Source organism: Python bivittatus, unplaced genomic scaffold (assembly GCF_059951505.1).
Source record: "Python bivittatus isolate LINGU-HERP-01145 unplaced genomic scaffold, Pbiv_v1 ctg000840_np1212, whole genome shotgun sequence".
NCBI classification, from domain to species: Eukaryota; Metazoa; Chordata; class Lepidosauria; order Squamata; family Pythonidae; genus Python; species Python bivittatus.
Window position 1 is genome coordinate 14,549,857 of NW_028277113.1, and position 20,145 is coordinate 14,570,001.

The following is a 20,145-nucleotide window of genomic DNA, read 5'->3' on the forward strand; positions in this document are numbered from 1 at the left end:
TCGCACCAGGCCTTCCTGTCCTTACTCAACCTACCACTGAATTATTGCTGTTTTACTTTTTCACTGAAAGAGTTGAATGGGACACTTGTAAGTTGTACCAGTGTCTGTAAAAAAAGTGCAATTCTTACCTGACAACACTGCAATATGAATTTACTATAAATAGGAATATGAAATGTTATTACTTCTGACTTTATTATTTGCATTAATGGTAAAACTGACTCAGCTTTTTAAAACTTTGCAAACATTGTTTAAATTTAATAGTGTACATCCTATTTACTAAAACCAATGAGATCTTCAAACTATTTATTTATTAGATTTATATTCTGCTTTTCTTTCAGGAGGTCAAAGCAATATATGTAACACTCGCTCCTCCTATTTCCCCCCAAAGAACCCAGTGAGATAGGTTGGGATGAGAGAGAGGGACTGGGTACAAAATCATCCTGTGAACATCAGTGGCTTGGAACAAACTAAAACCTGGGGCTCTGAGTTCTAATCCAGTCCTTAATCACTATATCACATTGGCTCTCTAATTTTTTTTTTTTTTTTGGTGCCGTCAAGTCAGTGTTGACTCCTGGCAACTGCCTGGAATAGTCTCTCCAGTTTTCTTGGCAAGGTTTTTCTGAAGTGGTTTGCCATTGCCTCTTTCCTGGAGCTAAAAGAGAGTGACTGGCCCAAGGTCACCCAGCTGGCTTTGTGCTTAAGATGGGGCTAGAACTCACAGTCTCCTGATTTCTAGCCTGATACCTTAACCACTACACCAAACTGGCTCTTCTCTAAAATAATCCTCTGCACATCTGTTACATTACCTCTTTGTCTCCTGAACATGATCACAGCAGCCTTTATCAGTAAGATGAAAGTGTTATTAGGTATGCATAACTAATATTCCAGGGATGTCTTCAACAATCTCAACATTTAATAACATTTAATATCCATTTGTTTCAGATTGCCTTCATGAGCTGGGGATTTGATTTTAAAACCTACACTGTGTGCACAATTATTAGGCAAGTGAGTATTTTGACCATATCATAATTTTTATGCATATTTTCCACCTCCAAGCTGTATAAACCTGAATGCTTATTGGATATAAGCATAGCAGGTGATGTGTATTTGTGTAATGAGGGAGGGTGTGGCCTAAGGAGATCAACACCCTATATCAAGGTGTGCATAATTATTAGGCAGCTTCTTTTCCTCAGGCAAAATGGGCCAAAAAAGAGATTTAACTGACTCTGAAAAGTCAAAAATTGTAAAAATTCTTTCAGAGGGTTGCAGCATTCTTGAAATTGCTACGGTATTGGGGCGTGACCACAGAACCATCAAACGTTTTGTTGCAAATAGTCAACAGGGTCACAAGAAATGTGTTGAGAAAAAAAGACGCAAATTAACTGCCAAAGATTTGAGTAGAATCAAACGTGAAGCTACCAGGAACCCATTATCCTCCTGCGCTGTCATATTCCAGAACTGCCTGGAGTCCCCAGAAGTACAAGGTGTTCAGTGCTCAGAGACATGGCCAAGGTAAGGAAGGCTGAAACTCGACCACCACTGAACAAGACACATAAGTTGAAATGGCAAGACTGGGCCAAGAAATATCTGAAGACAGATTTTTCAAAGGTTTTATGGACTGAGAATGACTCTTGATGGACCAGATGGATGGGCCTGTGGCTGGATCAGTAACGGGCACAGAGCTCCACTTCGACTCAGTTACCAGCAAGGTGGAGGTGGGGTACTGGTATGGGTTGGTATTCTTACAGATGAGCTAGTTGGACCTTTTCGGGTTGAAGATGGACTCAGAATCAACTCCCAAACCTACTGCCAGTTTTTAGAAGACACTTTCTTCAAGCAGTGGTACAGGAAAAAGTCTGCATCTTTCAAGAAGACCATGATGTTTATGCAGGACAATGCTCCATTGCATGCATCGAAGTACTCTAGCCAGTGGCTAGCCAGTAAAGGCCTCCAAGATGGAAGAATAATGACATGGCCCCCTTCCTCACCTGACCTAAACCCTATTGAGAACTTGTGGGCTCTTCTCAAACGGGAGATTTAAGTTGGAGGAAAACAGTACACCTCTCTGAACAGTGTCTGGGAGGCTGTGGTTGCTGCTGCACAAAAAGGTGATCATCAACAGATCAAGAAACTGACAGACTCCATGAATGGAAGGCTTATGACTATTATTGCAAAGAAGGGTTGGTCACTGATTTTTTGTCTGAAATGTCAGAAATGTTTATTTGTAAATTTTGAGTTGTTTATTATTCTCACTTTAACAGATGAAAATAAATGAATGAGATGGGGGAATGTTTGTTTTTCATTTAGTTGCATAATAATTCTGCACACTAATAGTTGCCCAATAATTGTGCACACATAGATATGCTCCTAAGAAAGCCAAAACCTCACTTCTAGTTTCTTAAATATTCAGGTTTGAGGTTTATTAACATTTTGGATTGACTGAGAGCACTGTAGTTGTTCAATAATGAAATTCATCCTCAAAAATATAACTTGCCTAATAATTGTGCATGCAGTGTAAGAGCTGCAGTATTAATAAAAATGGTCTAACTCAACATTTGGGCACTGCATCTGTCAACAGTATATCAATATGTGATATATCAAGCCTCCAAACATGACATAATAGAGTTTGCAGGAAAATGCAAAAATTTCAGTCACAGGAATATCAGTAAGGTAGAGTATATTCTTAACTAAATAGATATTTTGATTTCAGGACTGCTTCATTTATTTTGAATTTAAAAAATATGTTTCTGACTAAGGAAATAAAACAGGACTGGTGACATGAAATGGCATGTTTGGACAGCTCTTCCTTCCTTCCTGTTCACTCCCCTACTTCTAGTTTCTCCTCCTTCTATGCTCCTGCCAGCTCCTTGCAGGAGATCCCATTAGTCTTTTCAATGAAATCAGAGTGTGTGAGGATAGAGAGATGAGAGAGGAATTAGTGCTACCCAGGGAAGGAGGAAGGGGCCTACTGGCATGGGGGTTAAAAGCTCCTGGAGGGACCCTTGTAAAGAAATATTTTTCCTGGAAAATAAGGTAGTGCATGTCAACCAAGCCGTGGGCTTGTCTTGATCTCTGAAATATATATACACAACTACTATGAAAACAGTTGGCAAAGTTTGCTCTTAATTACTAACAGGTAATAAACAGTAAAATATATTTAGGTGAACTGATGAATCCTATATAACTGCTGCTTTTTCCCCTTCACGATATTCTCTTGTAATTCTTTACCATGTGTAGAAATGGCGAATCCAGTCTGAAGCTAAGTGGTGCGCTGCAGCAAGGTCCTATGAATTGGCTAATAACTGCTGTCTGGTTGTGTTGTAATAATTAGGTGAAATAGAATGAATATGCAAACAAAATGTTCTCTTTTTTCCTTAAGGAAATCTACTTTTGTTTGGTGATGCAAATAGTTATCTTACAAAAGAAAAACAACTTTCTTACCTCCTGTGAGTGCACTAGACTGAAAGTATAAATGACTCTACAAGGCACAAGTCACCACTTGTATGTGGTTCTGGATGTTTCAAGTGACAGTCTATTGATTCAGGTGAAGCATTGTTGCCATTAACTGACATTGCGAGATTACAGCATGGCCCAAGTAGCAGCCGAAGGGTTAAGGCAAACCTTGTGAGATTGGCAGCGGGCCAGGTGATCTAATCCACAGAGGAAGGAATACAGTCTTGTGAAAATGATCTAAGAGCCATCTGAGGAAGTGTAAGTCATAACGGAATGGCTGCAATGGATCAATAGTTGTCTTTAAAAAATAAATACAAGTTCAGACTGTGTTTGACAGTGAACTGAAAATGATCTTCACACAGCCATTTATTTACTTAAACCTGGTAGAAACTGTCAAGCTGTATTACAGTTATATATAAATACTAGTACCACACTATTATAATCAGGTGCGGTCAGCTAAGGACTTTTTTTTAAAAATGTTATTTTACAGTTCTCACATCTTGGCCATAACCCTTGGCCATCTTCACATAAATAATTTCCGTTCTTCTGGATGTTATTAGATGATTATGCTCATTTCAAAGCCATCACAGTAACTTTGTTTTTCTTCTTTTCTCCTTTTCTTTCTTTCTTTCTTTCTTTCTTTTTTTTAGATAAGGTCAAGCAACATGGCTTGTTCCTTATGCATTTCATATGACATTACAAAATAGGCATATTGAATTTGGTTCGGGCTTGCTTTGAAACCATCCATATTTATTAACAGAGAAGTCAAAGATTCAGGAAGGAGAGCACAAATTATTTGAACAAGGTGTGACAGGCCAGGCCTCCTGACTGCAAAGCAAAGCCAGGATGGACTGGTCATCTCTACCAACACTGATATGGGCTGAAGGTGGTTTCTTAGCCAGAAGATGGCAGTGTGAGAGTGCAGATTAGAATCCAACAATTCCTTCTCACGTGGAACAAGCTGAATAAAAATGGATTTTGACTTGCAAGCATTTATTAAGTAAGCCATTAGCTATAGGATGTCACAGAGCCAGTCTGCTTCTCCCTGAAGATTAGCCAGCTCAAAAGTGCTGCCTAACAAGGCTTCCTTTCTCCTTCATATCCCATTTGAAACAAAGATTGCCATCCAAAGAGGACTTACATGGAAGTAAAACCTATGGAAAATCAGTGGAATATGAATAGAATCTGACTGTATGCCAAACAATTACTTAAAAAAAAAATGAAATGTTCTATAATTCCTTCATGTATGTTCTGGTATGGATACTGCCAATCTTGTTAAACGAGCCCAAGCCTCACCAGAGACCACCTGATCCCAGGACTTTCAATTTTCACACACAAAAGAAGGCCCAAATCCTAAGTAATGCATGCCACGGTTCAAACACTCTCCTTGTATGAACATATAAGAACCATTATTTACAAAGGAAGTGCCAGAAAGCGCATACAGGTAGCTCTCAGTTAACAATGGTAATTGGGACTGGAATTTCCATCACTAAGCCATGCGGTCATAAAGTATGACGTCATGTAACCGCATCGCTTAGCAACGGCAATCCTGGCAGTCCCCGTTCTGTTATTAAGTGAGGATCACGGGTTATTAAGCAAGGACCTCTTCATGACTTCCTCCCAGCTTCCAATAAGCAAAGTCAGTGGGAAGCTGGCAGGAAATCACAAGTCCCAGGTGGCTCGCAGGCAGGCTGGTGGGTGGGTAAGTGGCTGCCGCAGCCTGGCGTGACCACAGCTGGGCCAGGGGTGGCTGCTCCTGAGGGCGGGAGGCTGTACAAGCAACTTTGAAAAGGCTGCATGTGGCCTTGGGAAGAAGACCTTGTGCGACTAGCAGCTGTGTTGCAAAGGGCTAGGCTGGGCATGCTTTGTCAGCAGGAAGAAGCTGGCAAAGGTCAGCTGGGGAGGCAGGGGCAAAGGAGTGCAGGGTGGGGGAGGTGGGGGAGCACAGGGCAGAAAGAGTGGCAGAGTGCAGGGTGGTGGGGGTGGCAGGGGCAGCAGAGGTGGTGGAGTACAGGGTGGCCAAAAGGGCAGAGATGAGGGGAGATAAGCAGGTGGGGGAAAGTTGAAACACACCCTGTGGTTGTAAATGCAGATGGGCTGCCAAGTTCCTGAATTTTGTTTACGTGACTGTGGAAGTGCTGCAATATCCATAACTTCAAGGAATGGGTGTAAATAAGTACCATTTGTTCAGTGCTTCGAATGGTTGCTGAATGAGTGATTGTTAAGTGAGGACTACATGAAATTCATTCAAATGAAGTTTAATCTTGAGCATTAAATGTTGCATATCTATCTATCTGTCTCTGTCTATCTATCTATCTATCTATCTATCTATCTATCTATCTATCTATCTATCTATCTATCTATCTATCTACATTACAAGGAACTACTATACTGCACACTGCCTGTCTGATTTCCCATGTACCCCTGGGAATATTTTGTCAATGGAATATGACATGATGTCATTATGTGCTGAGTCTCTCCCCTCCACCACTGTTCACTGTCTGGTTGGATGCAATAATATCACATTATATGACCTTCTTTCCCTGTTGGAAAGAGACAAGAAAGAGGAATGATACAGCTATCTTAGCAGCCACTGGTCCATTTTAGTTGGTTGGATGGTTCCCAGACTAATAGGCAAATTCGTAACAGTAAAATATATAGTACATATATCCTTAGCATATTTTGTGGATGAAATTATATTCTTTGCATTATATGGCTTATCACTGCATTTCTTTGCATCTACATGGTCAGTAATTTGGACATGGCCCAGTACACAAAGAAGGAAGGAAGGAGATCCAGATAGCTCCTTTGTATGGAGGCCTAAATAAATTTCTCTTGGGTAGGGGAATGCTCCAAAAACAAATCTCCCTAGGACAAAATTTCAGATTATGGCTATGCTGAATTGGGGCCACAGACACCCTCTGAAAGAGGCAGATTTTCTTTCTGCCCGTTTTGTCAAGAATAAATGGATTATGGAAACAAATCAGACGATGAGCAAAATGTACAAATAGTTTCTAGTACAACTTTTTTGTGGATGACCATCATCAATGTGATGGACTGGAATGGAGGAAGGGGGGTGAAAACGGTGCTCTCGTCTCCAGAGCAATGCTCTGGAGATAAGCGGATAAAGCTGGCGCATCCCTAAACATTCCAGAAGATAGTAGAGAGTTGTGCCTGGGTATTACTGGTCAGTCTGAAAAGATTGATGTCAGGCCTAGCCCAAGGAACTCCTGGAGACCGTGTAGGTTCAATCAGCAAGGTTTATTAGCTAGCGCTTATTTACAGAATCTTTTCAGACTGACCAGTAGTTCCCAGGCACAACTCTCTACTATCTTCTGGAATGTTTAGGGATGTGCCAGCTTTCTCCGCTTATCTCCAGAGCGTTGCTCTGGAGACAAGAGCACCATTTTCACCCCCCTTCCTCCATTCCAGTCCATCACAATCAATGAGGTAATTGCCACTGTATCTATCGCCTGTATATCATTTCCTCTGATGCCATTCTTTGTTTTCCCTTTCCTCTCTCCTACAGCCATGGGTACTCTTTAAATTTACATGTAATCTAAGAAAAGTATGCCATAATAAATATATTAGTATTTAAGATACTACAAACCTCTTCTTTTTAATGGTTACCTCACAATTATAATCACAATTGGATACATAATACTTAGAATACTTATAATCATTTCTATGAAGTCCCAATAGAAGAGAATATATGTAGCTCAGGCTTGAACTGTGGAGTCCTTGGTGCTCTCTCAGCGTGATTGCTTGCAGACATTTCATTACCTAACTAGGTAACATAATCAGAGCTAGTGAATATGGGGTTTGCTCCCTGTTTATATACAGTAGCTTGCCCTGCCAGTGTTGGTGTTCATGGATGTGCTCTGCCAGTCTTCTGCCTGTCTATCCTACATAGTGGTTGTTACAGTTCTTACACTGTATGTTGTAGATGACTCTTTTCTTTTTGGGCTACTGGTCTACTTTTGGTTGTTTCTGAAATGTTTTTGATGTATGGTATCCAACAAAATGGATACCCACACAGCTTTATCAAAAAGTGCTTGACCATTCAACCCACTACAGCACAACCAACACAAGCTATGAAAAGGATAACATTACCATACATCAAAAACATCTCAGAAACAACCAACAGACTATTACAACCACATGGCATCACTGTAGCACCCAAACTAATAAAAGCCTTCCAAAACATCTTAAGTAAACCAAAAGACCCAGTAGCCGAAGAAGAAAAACAGGAGTCATCTACAACATACAGTGTAAGGACTGTAACAACCACTATGTAGGACAGACAGCCAGAACATTAGCAGAGCGCATCCATGGACACCAACTAGCAGTCAGAAGACACAATGAAAACTCCTTAATTTCATGACACAGGGACAGACTCAATCATAGTTTCAACTGGGAAGCTGTGAGCTAAATCCAAAAACAACAGGGAATTCCTGGAAGCTTGGCATTCAGACAAATCAGCCATCAATAGACACATAGAGATAAACTGCAATTACACACCATCCAAAAGAGACAATAAAAAAGCTAACAAGGAAACAAAAAGACCAGAACACATCCTCTCCTATACCCAGATAAGCAGGGATTAACACCAGACAAACAACCAAGCAGAAAACAATACCCTAATCGAGGAACAACCAAGGAGAAAACCATGCTGATAAGGCAAGCTACTGTGTATAAACAGAGAGCAAACCCCACGCTCACTAGCACCAATGATGTTACCTAGTAAGGTAATGAAATGTCTGCAAGCAAACAACCAAGCTCAGAGAACACCAAGGACTCCATTCCATGAAGGGTATTATCCTAACAGCAGTATAAATATACTGTGAATGTGATGGAAGAGGGATAATGAAGAGTGAACATCAAACACCACCTGGAATAAAACACATTTTTCAAACAGAAACATCAGTAAGACTTAGGATAACTACTTATCTCCTTCCCGAAGACAAAAAAAAAATTTAAAAAAATCAACCAATCTGCATGCATATACAGATGCAACTTTAGAAATAATGACTAGAATTGAAATTTTTCAAAAGGGATTGCACCTGTTCAATCACTCTTCATCCAATACATTAAATTCTGGCCAAATAATGTATGCAAGTTGTGGAGGTTGTAGAGAGCAGGCAGGGGTTAACAGAATCTGACACAGCAACAATTCAGTGATTGGCTTTTGGGCCTCTAACAACATCCAATACATCTCAAGTTACCTTTTCCCTCCTTTGGGGGAAGTAGTTTTTGGAAAAAGCAGTAGACTTTGAGGCAGTGAGAAAGGGGAAGAGGAAGGTGTGGCTTTAATATTCTCTCTCCAGTACCAAGTATTCCCTGGCCCTTGGGAGTATAGGCCCTGAAGCCTAAGACGACTAGTATTCAAGAAGATCTGATCTGAATTTCTGAATAGGGTGAAGTCTAGATGCATTTTTGTATAAGGTTGTATCTGTTCTTTTTAATCTGATTGTGTTTTGCAACTGTTTTTTTCTCGAAGTTCTGTTTTATGACTATTTTCAGACTTGCTCATAGAATTAATTCATTTGTAAAAAGCTAATAAATCTGCTTTTATAGTTATTCAGATTCTTCCATGGGGAGAGAAGTGGATACCTTCAAGCACAATGCATTCTGACCGTACAGCTGGGGGTTTCTCCTCCACTGTTGTGCAAGTTCGTTCATTGAACATAGTTAGAAAAGGGAAGTTTGGGGAATCCTACCAGACAGGAAAATCCCCAGGGCCCTGGCCAGTTAGTTTCCTACAGAACAGATGGTGGCAGCTTAATTACTAAACCAGTAACCCTGCCAGTAGACAAAACCAGGGTAGTGCTTGACCAGATTTTGGTGAACAGATCTAAAAAGCCTCAGCATTGCTCCTAGACCTATTGGTTGCTCCAGAAACAAACCCTTGAATTATAGTTGGTTTTTGACTAAGAGAGTCAGAGGTAGTTCCTCCCTACCCATCCTGACTTGTCTATGAGGTAGTACCTACCTTTTATCCATTTTATCTTGCCTCATCTTCTGTCCCTCTATTTTCAGTTTAAGAATCAACCAGAATAAATTCACATTACTAGTTCTCATAAAAATAATGGCTAGCTGAGTCTGAAGACTATAGTCCATATTATGTGGTGGACTGAGAGGGAGAAAGTATGTGGAGCAAACTTATACAATTTCCTTCATTGAAATATTACAATGATTGGATATGGGCTGGAAGGGGGAGTATGGGGTTAGGATTAGGGTTAGAAGTATAAAATGAATATTGCCATCCTTCCCCAACTAGAAGAGGATGCGTTGGACTTCACTTCCCATAATTTTGAGTCAACATAGCCATACGGACTGGAGAATATGGATGTTGATTTAATATATATATATTCACACACACACACACACACACACACACACACTGCTTCAGTAACTATTTATGGTGTATTCAGGCTGGCCTGTCAACTCCAACTTTATCCTTTATTCCTCTGATCCCATCTTTTTCTGGTCCTCAAGCCTAAAGTATAAAACTCTAGGGAAAGTGAAGAGAGTCACAAGGCATCATTATGCTAGCAGCTCTTTCTGTCACAGTAGCCATGTCTGGGTTCTGCTAGTGATGGAAAACTTTTAGTGGGAATCAACTTAGGAAATATTAGACAGTTTCAAGCTTGTTCCTTCCTTTTGAGGCTGCCCATTTTTTTCATTTCCAGTGAAGGAACAGTGTAGACATAACGTTTTGACAGCAAAGGTGCCCTGGTGCTGGTGCATATCCAAGAAGGGACTTAATGACAAGTGTTAAGGCACTCCAACCTACAAACTGAATGTGTGCTGCTATTTTAACCTTCATTGAGGTAGCATTTTCCTAAGAACCAAATTAATGCAATGCCATTGGAGGAGGAAAGGAAGAAGCAGTATTTGAGTGCTAGTTTTCCATGAACAGCCCTAATGCCATCATCTCAAAACGTTGCAAGGTTTGATATATTTTGTCTATTTTCCTTGCAAGCAATAAGTATCCATTTACCAAGCACTTTTCTTTTATTAACTTAAATTACATTTGGGAGAAAAAGGTACTGACCATTGCATACAACAAAGCATCACATTTAACTTCAGGGGAGACCAGGACATGAGATTCTGTCATCTAAGGCAAAACAGCCAAGTTCTTGTTTATGCTAACATTAAACCATTTGTCCTTATTTAGTTGTCATTTTTATTACTGTCTGCAATGCACATGACAAAAATTTCAAGTATGATTTAAAATAAAATGAATTGGTTATATATATATATATATATATATAAATATATATATATATATATATATAAATATATAAAAAAGCTTCTTTTAATTATATGATGTTTGTATTTCTCTGTAGCTAACTCAAATGGAAGTTATAAATTATAAGATAATGGTAGTAGCTACTGTTGTTCAGTTCATACTGAGAGTAGAGTTCTTTTCCATGTAAAAATCAGCCAGAAATTGTGGACTTATTGTAGATGTTAACAATGGAAAATATGCCCCAAATTAAATTGTTCTGGAAATGGTCCTGAACTTTTATTTATTTTCATTAAAACGTTTCTTTTTCCATTTCTGCTATACCCACAATGTCATAATGGCACAAGAAGTATCTCAGAGAATGAGTATCATACCCAGTGAGATTAATATGAGGCATGATTTTTTCTAATTAAATAAAAGGTAACAGCCTGACATCAGTTATGTGAACATATCCCACTCATTCCAATGGTCCTCCACTTTAGGCAACTAAGTGAAGTGTCATAAGAATTTATATAAATTGTGAATTGGATAAAACCATTTCCTTTCACTGATTTGCAGGTGGGTGTTCTGGGAAATTGATAGCCTTGTTTTAGGGAAGAGTACTGTTTTGCTCTTGAACTTACCCACCCTTTAGCAAAAGGTAGGTCTACAAACAACAGTTCTAATCTAAACTTGTCCTACCCTGCAAAAATCAAGAATAATATTTTCCTAAAGGAATTTTATCTCCATTTGTCACCAAATCTGTATTTGACAGCAGGCAGCAGTGAATCCAAGCTAGTTAATACATGTATGAGTTTTCCTAGATGGACTCTATATTTGATGCTACTGTCTCTTTTACCTGCATGTTAATGCATGCAAGATGAGCAAGCAACTAGGTGCCTATGCTGAAAAGGAGCTTGCTTCACCTATCTTCTTTCTCTGGGTAATGGGGGGAATCAGGTTCAAGGACCACTCCTTGCAGCTATCCAGAGGGAGGGAGTATTGAGGTAGCAGGCATTGTGATATTAAATACTGTATGCAGGCTGCCAGTCACATCGCAGTTCTAACTATTATTCTGTAGTGGTTTCAGTGCTTCTTTACCACCATAACAATGGGAAATCCTATAAAGATCCTAGTCCAATTTTTGTCTTTCCCTCTGAATAGATAAAAGGCATTGAGCTGAGGAGGAGGCATCTAAAACCAGTTTGTGCAGTTACATTGTATTTGACCATTTCAGTTTATCATAGAAACATCACTGCAGGTGGACAGGAATAATAGCTTTGAGGTCAAAGAGTAATCCAGTGACACAAAGAGCCAATATTGTCCCACTCTAACTCATGTAGCACATGAAAACTAATTTCAGCTTAAAGGATCTTGAGCTTATTTTCTCTGTGGCAAGTGGAAGAAAATCTTATGGATTTAAACCACTGAATCCACCACCACCACCACTACCACCACCTATACTCAACCTGTAATGCTATAACCAAGAGAAGGCTTTGTTGCTCAGTTCTGATGATTTTGTAAAAACGTTCCCTTAAATTAACTTGTACCCATCAAGACTAAAGTTTGATGCAGTCAATACATGGCATGACAGCACTCTCTTCTCTGACTATCAGTCTTCTGATGTACTTTGGTCTGCATATTCTCACTTTTCAGCTGATGTCTGGCATAGAGTTTCTGTCTACTGTAGTTGTTTAGGAGCAGATTGCCACAGTGATATTTCTGCCTTCTGGCTTAAGTCTCCTAGTGGCCTTTACACAAACTGGCAACACTGTATGTGTGTTTTCTTTAGATGAGGCAAATGAACCATTGTTTTCCCTGTACAAATTATAAGGCCAAGCTGTTTTATGATGAATGGTCAATGTCTAACCTCCCTTACACTTCATAGCCATAAGTGAATATAATAAAAGCCAGTGACTTTATTGTAGAACAACAATATGACTGCCCAGTGTGCTTTCATATAATTGACTCCAAGATACATTTCTGCCAACTGACATCTTGTCATGTAGTAACAAACCCAGTCATGTAGTAACAAACCCAGATGGTCTTTTCAATGTTGCATATTAAGCAACTAAGTGCAATTGTTTTTTTCCCCTAAATTCTGATTTAAAAAAGAATAATTTAAACTGGAGGTGAGGTTTTTTGTTTTTGTTTTTTTTGCTACATCTTGGTAGTGCAATCCTAAACATGTTCATTCAGGAATAAATTCCACTGAATTTAATGAAGATTATTATTATTATGTAATTGGATATAGGGCTGTAGTCTCAATGTGCAAAGGCAACTGAAAAGAAACAAAAAGTAGGTTTGTTTCTTCAATTGTTTCTGTCACTACTAGGTCTATCCCTGGCTTGGCTGATAGGGATTTGTTAGTTTCTATCCTGCTAATGATCCCTTAGATTAATGCTTCCTTTTTTTGTAGACAGAATTCCTTGCTACCTTAAAGGAGCCAATGAATGAATCATTTGCCTAGGAAGCTATTTTTGGAACAAACAAATTTTGCCAGAATCAACCTATATCCAGTATTCCATATTTAGCCAAGCTAGTAGAGAGGGTTATAATTCTTCAGCTCCAGGAGCATGTATAGAATTGATTATGTGGAGCCTTTCCAATTTGGGGTCAGAACAAGATTTAGCGTAAAGACAGATTTGGTTGTCCTCTGAATGATCCATATGCATAAAAAGAATGGAGTGCAAGCATGTTGATACTACTTGACCTCTCAATGATTTGATTCTGTTGACCATAGTATCTTGCTTGAACACTCGAGGGTGTCATGGTTGGAAGCATCACTTTGTGGTAATTCCATTGTTACCTATCACAATACTGCAAGAAAGTGGTAGTGGGAAACATCTGCTTGAACCTTTAAGTTTTGGGGAGTCCTGCAAGGTTCTGTCTTGACTCGTGTTATTTAACATCTATATGAAGTTGTTAAGAAAAGTCATTTGCAGGTTTAGAACTACGTATGTATCATCAATATGCTGATGATATGCATTTATACTTCTCCTTTACTGGGAGTTCCTTTTGACATCTGTATAGCCTTCATGTAATATCTGCTATAAAGAATTGCATGTAGGAAAATAAACTGAAGCTGAACTCAAAGAAGATGGAATTGTTGCTAATTCTGAGGGCCAGACTTCAGTGTCTGGGAGATATATCTGTCCTGGATGGAGTTGTATTCCCTTTCAGGTATAATTTGCAGTCTGGGGTCCTCCTGAATGCAGAACTAATGTTTGACAGCCATGTAACATAATAGCTTTGATTAATAAATTAAGGAGGAGACCTGAATGCATTGGGCTCAAGGTTGGGCTGCTGCAAAGTCTTCTTTGTAGGACTGCCCTTGAAGATGATCGGTAATGGCACCTGTCACAAAATATGACAATAAAAAGGGTTGTTGAAAGAACTTCACTGCTGACTGCCTGCTGAGCCCCATTCAAAGTGCTCCTGATATTACATAAAGCCTTGTATGACTTAAGCCCAAGCTAACTACAGGACTTCCAATGCAGTTCACCCTAGACATCAATGGGGCATTTCTTGCGAGTTTTGAGATGTGTGTCTGTGTGTGCGTGTTTGATGTTAATAAGAGATATTGTGTTATTTTATTATAATGAATCAATCATATTATCATTAATGAGCAAAGCCAATACTATAGCTCACATTAGAATTGAAATAAGACCCCTGCTTATTCAAGGAGGGAGATCAAAATATTTATTTATCCAGGTCTTCCAATACTATTGTTTTAGTTTGTGTTTTATATCTGTCATACCTCTAATGTTATTTTTATGGATGCTTTATTGCATATTTGCCAGCTGTCCAGAATTATTAACAGGGTGTGTAACATATAAATCTTCTAAATAAATAACGAAAATAAATAAATCAGGTTGGATAGTGAGTCTTCTAACTTTCAAGAAGGCAGAAAATTTTATATATCTCAGTCCTTAAAACACTCAACATATAAGATAGAAATGTAGACAAGTGAATGTGTTAATTTGAAGTCTACCATTTAACCAAAGTTGTGTTTAGGCCTTGAGGTCATATTTATACCTTCTTTAGCATAAAATTCTTGTAATCAACCTCAAGCAGTGGGAAGCCCAGATTTTAGCCTGAATTAAGTGTGGGATTGGAGGGAGGCAGAATTAATTATGGAACATAAAAAAAACCACCTATAAAAAGTTATGGTTAGCATATTCCTCTTGGGACTTTTTGTAGGTGTCAGAATGGGATTGCCAGTGGGGTTAATTCTGTGGCTGTTCTGTCAAATGTTAGGTTCCAGTACAGATATTTGTGTATATATGAACAACTGTTTTTTTAATAATCTGCCAAGAAGCTCTAATCTTCCTTTGCAGTTCTCCTGGGATTTAATTAGAATGGTTTCCTACAGCCTGACATGTTTATGAGGCATAGGTAAAGAGACAGTTCATAAAGCTGTCAATTTCCTGAGAAATTAAAGAAAAATTGGGCTCCTTAGTGCCTTGGCAATTTTGTGCTGCTGATATAGTAGCCTTGCAAACAATGAAATCAAAGACGCTATAACAAGGTACTGATGCATTAGATATAGGCAGGGTTTAAAAACTATATACAAGAGCATTTGTCAATTTGAATGCCTAAAGAGAGAAGTATGGGAAGCAAAATAGAAACTCAGGTAGCTTCAACTAGACTGTTCAGATTTCAACAGTGCAAGGATGAATAATAGCCTCTTCATTGCCTCAATGATAGCTGCAAATTTGCCTTTCATAAGACAAGACTTAGGGAATCAAATCTGGAAGATGAAAAGGAATGACACTGAGAACTCAGATCCCTTGCTAGCTGCACTCTTCTGCTTACTTAAAGCCTGCAGATGTAGATATTATAACTAAAAGGCCATCAAAGGGGGGAGCCAAGAATTCTTGGCAAAGGCTTGATATAGTGCTGTGGCTGCTGCTACTATGATGATCATTTTTAATGTACTATTTCATTACATTCCTTTTTATTTCATTCAAAGTTAATGACAATACATTCCTATGTGACAAATCAGCAAGTGCTTTATTATTTAAGAAAAGATTTATATCTCTTCCTTAAATCTTAATTTAACAAGGGAAGGTAACAATCAAAATGAAACAATGAATAAAATAAGAGGACTTAAAAAAGAGCAGTGAATAAAATAGCAGAAATTTGTTTAATTTATTTCTCTGATTTTCTTGAAAAACTATTCCGTAAGTGGGGCATCACAACTGCAAAGGGTGGCTTCATGAACTGAAGGCAGCTCACACAATAGATTTTTCTCTTTCCTTCCTCCTCTCTTAATTGTTTTTATTTAGTGGACCATGGGTGATATAATCCTTAACTAAAGGTTAGCTTTGCTTGACAATCTTTTGGATAGATTTCCAGATGTTGTTTGACTCCAGTTTTAAATATTGTTTGGTTTGTGTTCCCAGTATCTTTCAAAACTGTGGGAAACTGAATAAAACAGCATTTAGAAGGACATCAATTGTCTATCTCTGGCTTAAATGATGTATGATCTAAGCAGAAGCCTGACATCATTAGACAGATTTGGAACTTTTAATGGATTTCTCTTACAAGCACTACCTAAATTACCCATTGACAATGTTTGTAGATGCTTGTATATCAACATGTGCCTGGTATCTAAATCATCATAAGTAAGCACTCCCTTCCCACCCTAATATCAGAAACATTTTTCATCATAGTTAGGAAGTAAATTACTACTATAGCACTATTTCTATAATTCCAGTTTAAAGTTTGATAGGATGTTTAAGTAGTGCTACTAAGTATCAGCTAAAATTTAAAAGGAAAAGGGAAAGCCTACCGAGATTGAAATCATGCAAAGTTGCTTGAGACTTGAAGTAAGCATTTATAGAATTGCCTGGACATGTAGATTTAGATTACAGATTGATACATTTTTCAAGTTTTAATTATTTCTTTCTGCTGTCTTCTTCAGATCGAGATGTGAAAAGTTAGCAGGATCTGTGTCCACCTAATGTTTCCTGGTGGATCAGAGGCTTATATCACCGTTCTGTAGGCTGCAGTAGTTTATAACAATAATACATTTTTAAAAAACAGTAAACTATCTACATTAGTGTGAGATTGCATTTTGAGAATACCAACATAAAGATTTTTTAAAAAATTATGTTTAAAATAAGTAAACATCTGGTCAGCATGTAGATGGTGGGTTATTCTATAGGACAATGGCCACTCCAGGGACGTCTCAGCTTGGCATCATTGCCAAAAGGTAGTTTCCAAACTGGAGTCAGGCTGTTACATGGCACCAGTTTCATGTCAACACCAAGTGAGATCTGGCTGCTCACTGGGTTTTGGATCTTAGTGGTTGTAGCTCTGTTTTAACTTGCTTTCTGGGTTGGATTATGGAGTCTACTGTTTCACAGTGGTGCGTTTTTATTGTTTGATTGTTTGATTTGTTTTTTATTGTTTTCACTGTTTGCATCCTACCCTGAGAGCCATTGCTGTAGGGTGAGTTATAAATATTTATTTATTAAATATATATATATAAAATATTTTCAAAGACTGACATTTAGTCCCTTTGTGTCAAGCTTTAAAAAAGCTTGATCTTTTATTTGACAAGTGATATTTTATTTGTGTACTTAATGCCCACACATTGAATGGATGCTTGGTATTCATTCTCTACCTTTTGCCTTTCAGTTTTACTCCCCTGTTGTGCATTTCCTCCTTTCTTACATGCATTTGTCTTCATTAAAGTTTCTTCTCCTTCTCCCTCTTCTCTGCTAAGAGTCTATTTTTTCCTAGTTGTTAAAATTATAGTCATTACTCCTATAAAAGATACCGTAGAAGGCATCTGATACCAAGTTTCTCCAATGTGCCTCTTATAAACCACCTGAGGGGGAATTTTTTTCTCAGAACTGAACATCATATTTTTGTCTCTTGCACAATTATTTAACTTCCTGTCTCTTTCTGATTTCTTTCTAGGATTTCTAACACAGTTGCTGGATGTGTACACACATATGTCTATAAAACAAAACCTTCTGAAGTGTATATCTAGTTTCATTTTTTATATTCTCCTACATATATGATGAAAAAGAGAAAATAAAAATTTATAGGCAGAGAATAAAAAAGAAAAGTGTGGAAGGCTAAAAGAGGCTGTGCTATAGGTCAGCAAGATAAAGCTGAAATTGAGTGCAGATCAAAGAAAGTTAAAAATTATTTGACAGCACTTGATTTAAAACAGGTATACTTAGGAAGCCTCTTGAAATAACATATCTTAAACCCTCACTCACAGTTAGCTGAGCTGTCCTGAAAGAATTTGTGGACTACTGAATGTGGGCATGATATTTCAGAGGTTGTACTTGTAAGACGATGTCTCAGTGTATGATCTAAATATCATTTGTTCTCTGAGGTTGGCCTGGCCAAGCTTTTGAACTTTTGTGAGTTAATGAAAAGCAGCCATTGTCTTCTATGCTTCTTTATAGAGACAGGAATTGAAAATGGGGATGCAGTACCTTTAGTACTAGTCAGAAAGGCTATATTTTCCATGATGAATTTCCTTGCTTATGGTGCAGTTCTGAGGAAACTTTTGCAATAGTAGAACAGCTTCATAGTGCTGAAAAGACACTAAGCTGTTTTAAGAACATATGTGGAGAGCTACTAGAGGATGAAATGGAACAGACCAAATGGGAAAATAAATTTTGAATATCAGAGAAAAAGATATAGCAAAACCACCCCCAGAGTGGTACCTCCCAAGCCTGGTTCAAAAGTTTCAAAAAGATACCATATTCAATGTTATCAAAATCTTCTGAGAGATTCTGGAGTATCAACAAGGTTATGTTCTCCCTTAGAAATCTATAGGATGACCAAGGTCTGTTTCTCTAAGAGTTCCTAAAGTTGCAATGTCACAGTTTTCTCCATCAGCTTGGATAAATATGGAATACTGGAGATCGATCTACAGTTAATAAAAATGGTAAGATTAAGAAATGGATTCTTGTAGAGGGACTCATAATCACCTCCTTTATGTGGCAGGGAATTTCTACTGCTGCAGAGATGGATTCATAATCTCCAAAATCATTGACAGCATGAAGTCCATGGAAGCCCTTATAAACCATGTTAGTGAGGGATTTACAGGCATGTAGTAGTATATACTGCTTCAAAGAACGTGTCCATTTCCTTGAGAATCAACAAAGCTATTTCATAAATATCTTATGGGGATATGCTGGACAGCTTCTAGGTACAGTACTTCCCCAGGTACTATCAAATCTGGCACAAATCTTAGCAGTTTTCTCTCACAGAGACATTCAGATGTTGATAGGCCACTGGCTGATAGACAGCTCTGAAGAGTTCTACTAGCCAGATCTCTGTAGGCATAATGAGGGCAGAAATTCATGCTTCCTATCCTCCATTATTGCCATAATGTAGACTTTACAATGGTGCCATATGCTTGTCTGATCTGATTCATCTCTAGACCAGTGTCACAATCACTCAAACTACCTGCTGTCATATTTAATTGTCTGCAGTAGCTCCATATACCTGACAGGGGTGCTTGCAAGCCACTGAATCACGTGCCCAGGATACTTACTTACTTACTTATTTATTAGATTCATAAGGCCACCCAATTCAAAACTTACATTTTGTAATAATAATAAATAATAAATAATAAAAATTACATTTTGTAATAATAATTAATAATAATAATAAGGTGGTGTACAATATTAAAAACAATTAAAACAGAAGCTCATAGTGACACTGAAGAACCAAGACACTCCCACATAAGCAAAAGTAATCTAAACAACCTCACCATCCAAATTAGCCCACAGCCTGGGAGAAAAGACAGGTTTTAAGGGGTGTTTTTTTTTTTTTTTTAAACAAGGCAATGGTAGGTGCCATGCAAATATCATGGGGATGCTGTTCCAGAATGCAGGACATTGATGGAGAAGGCATGTTTCCTCAGTTTCTTCAGATGACACTGTTTTAACAATGGAACCTGGAGCTTGCTGATTCTGTCAAAATGAACATGTAGACAGTCCCTCAAGTAACTACGTCCTATGCTGTGAAGGACTTTAAAGCTTTAAAGATGATGACCAGCACTTTGAATTGCACCTGGAAGTCTACTGGTGACCAGTGCAGTTCCCAAAGCAGAGATGTTAAATGGGCATACTAAGACAAGTTCACATCTGCCAAAAGCATGAGTGACTGTCTGAAGAGCCTCTTGGTCCAGAAAAGGGTGTCCTTAGCACACAATATGAATCTATGCAAAGGTCTTCTTGCCCACAGCTGCCATCTGCTCCTTGAGCAGGAGCTGTGAGTCCATGGAGACCCCAAAATTGCACACCATCTCCAAGTAGGGACTGCCATGCACTCAGGACTAAAAATAGCTGATCTCCAGATCTGGGGGGGGAGTGGGGGAGGTCCAAATAACCATAGTCTTATCACTATTGAGCTTGAGGCTGCTTCTCTCCATCCAGACCCTATCAGCTTCCAGCCAATGGGGCAGCTCATTGGCAGCA